The sequence below is a fragment of the Aptenodytes forsteri genome, unplaced genomic scaffold (genome assembly GCF_000699145.1).
Source record: "Aptenodytes forsteri isolate BGI_AS27 unplaced genomic scaffold, ASM69914v1 Scaffold231, whole genome shotgun sequence".
NCBI classification, from domain to species: domain Eukaryota; kingdom Metazoa; phylum Chordata; class Aves; order Sphenisciformes; family Spheniscidae; genus Aptenodytes; species Aptenodytes forsteri.
In genome coordinates, this window is record NW_008796046.1 from 4,753,498 (window position 1) to 4,756,644 (window position 3,147).

Genomic DNA, 3,147 nt, shown 5'->3' on the forward strand with positions numbered 1-3,147 from the left:
GATGAAAAGTTTTTTTTTTTTTAATTTAACTACAATGGTAATGTGTAAAAGTTTGAGAATTCTGCTTCTTTCATTGAGAGGCCAATATTTTCAAATAAAGGGTTATGCTTCTACATATGGAGCTCAGTTTATTTGAGTCAAGATTTTGCCCACTATGTTACCTGAAATGCATTCTAGGTTAAAAAAAAAAAAAAAGTACATCCCTCTAATCCATTTGCAATTCAAATGTGAAACTTCCAACAAAACTGCAGTGCATCAACCCAGAACAAACAACTCATCAAACCCCATAAACATGGCATGATCCCAGTAATGAAAAATGAGCTTTGCAACAGCCTGTAATTAGCATGGGAATGAAAAAAAAAAAAAAGTACATCCCTCTAATCCATTTGCAATTCAAATGTGAAACTTCCAACAAAACTGCAGTGCATCAACCCAGAACAAACAACTCATCAAACCCCATAAACATGGCATGATCCCAGTAATGAAAAATGAGCTTTGCAACAGCCTGTAATTAGCATGGGAATGACAGGCACATTCTAAACCTTTCCGAACATATGGGTAATTATTGAAGAGCTATGACAGTAATGCATCAACAAGCCTATCCCGTCTTACTGCGGTTCTACGTTCTGGCTGCCTCTCAGTGGATCTTAACATGCCATTTAGTAATTTGGTGGAAACCTCATTACCCAAGAGCAATGATAGGGTTCCACCCATAATGAGAAGGAAAATTAAAAGAATCATCACTTAAAAGGAGTGTTGAGATTCCAGATAAGCACCCTAAAACATCTTATATTTCCAACCTGCAATCTTTCCAACCTTATAATTTGCTGGTGGGATTTTTCAATTTTCTGCAATAACGGGTATTTGCCTATAATTCTGTAATAAGAAAGTGGAGGAGGAGAAAGAAGGAAGACCTGTACAAAATAGGTCAAAGGAAGATGACTGTGGACTTCATCAAGAGCTTTACAGTTGTAAACTTATTGCCCCAGAAGCATTCAGATCCCCAAAAGATGAAAATTATTATTAATACCTTGTATTATGGTAGTATCATGAGGCTTTCCCATGGGGAAAGAAGAAACCTCATTGACAGGTGTGTTGCCCAGAAAGGTAAATAATAAACAGAGAAAGTCAGTTTGGAAGCTCTGAATGAACCAAATAAATAGCATCTAGTGGAAAAGCGCAGCCGCTATCACTACCTATTTAGAAAAGGAAAACTGGAGTACAGGAGGAGGAATAGTCATTGATCTGTTTATTAATGGTTACAGAAAGAATCTTATCCTGCCATCAACACTCAAAGTTTTATTTATACTTAACAGCTAAGTAGGTTTTTTTTTTTCACAATGGTATTGGAAGACAGAGATGAAACTGGATACTGGAACAAGAATCCCTAAGTCTAATTAATCAGGCTTTTCACCCTAAAAACTCCTTTCTACAACCAGTAAAGCTTGAAAATGGCTTGCACTTTGACTTTCATTTTAGATATATAGAAATGGGGGTGGGGACGGAGGGGGAGTGAAAAGAGAAGGAGAAAGGCTGGGGATCAGATTCACCTTCACACTGAACCACTTCTCCCAACCTAAGTTATATAGCAGAAAGAAAGACAGGAGTGAACTGACATCAATCATCCTTATGGATCTTTACTTTTTATGCATTGTTCTATTGATCTCTTTTAGCATTATTTCATAGGTAGATTGCAATAAAAGTCATTTCTTATTATGTCTCCATTTTAACTCATAAAGCATATGACACAATAGTTTTTGAATGAAGGACAGGTTCCCTAAGGGAAAGAACAAAATCCTGGGTAAAAGCACAGATTTATTGATCTCTCCTTCAATAATGATAAGTAAAATCTAACCAAGCACTATTGCCTTAATAAATTATTCAGCTCTCTTTCCCTCTTTCACATTCCAACTGGATGCACTCCAAAAAAAGAAAAGTTCGATCACAAAATGCTGAAAATACTGTCTTCTTCACGCAGTGAGCCATGACAATGTTAAAACCACACTAAATAACAACATCTTACAGATAAGAAATACTTTGGCCCAAAGCCTAGCTGACCAGCAACTGGGGAAAGAAAACAACATATATCCTGGGAAGGAGGAGAAAAGATTTGGTCAGCTCTTTCCATTTTCTAGGCAAATTTAAGGGCACGATTTTCCCTACTCAGCCATGTTTTCTCTTGCGATGGAGCAATGAGGACTGTCCCCTTAACCATAACTCGCTTTTCTATATGAGAATACATCCCCTGTGGGTTAAGCTGGAGGCTTATACTCATCTATCAAGTGTTTTCACTTCACCCCAAATCTCAGGAATGTTTCATTGTCAAGGCATTTTCTGCCTAGGACTGCTCCTGGGACATCCAGCCCTGAAGCAGAGATTTCCAGAACAGGACATGCTGTTCACTGAAATAAAGCTGGCAAAGGATACAATTCACTGGTTAGCTTAAAATCTTGTCCCTTCATTTTAATTAAAACTTCCATGCTGAAGTTTCATGCAAAGTTCCTGGTGAGATTAACATATATTGTATGTTCACAAAGAATGAAATATAAGCTGCAGAAAGTAACCCTTCATACTCAGTATGCTTATACATCTGAATATTTCCTCCTTTTGAATAAAAACTTGATGAAAAAGTAGGAAGACCAGCATAAAAATGATAACATTTCTAGACAATGATGATGCATTAAAAAGAAATATTCCATATAACCACTCTTAAATTAACCTCTATACCACAACTATAGTACATAATTATGTATCCGGATTGCTAGGGAAACACTTGTCTATCAAGATGACACTGGCTATGGATAGGAGTGGATAGAGGTGTCAGTCATTTAAAATAAGAGTAATGATTTAAACTATAGAGATCTCACATTAGCTTTCCAGAAAAGTCAAAAGAATCATATAAGTAACCATTTTCTCTTGTGATTATAATTCATGTAGTTTTCAATAAAGGACAATGTTTAAAAGCATTCATGCCTAGTTTGATATAACCTGATAATGAATTTTTTAATAAGAGCAGTTTTTTATAAAAGAAGTTACCTAGCTTTATGGAAAGAATTAGCTGGGATATTTGATATATTAACCAGATGAGATGATGTTTATACAAACTGCTACCCTCTGTTCAAGGGTAGGAAGGTTCTGCAGAGGGAC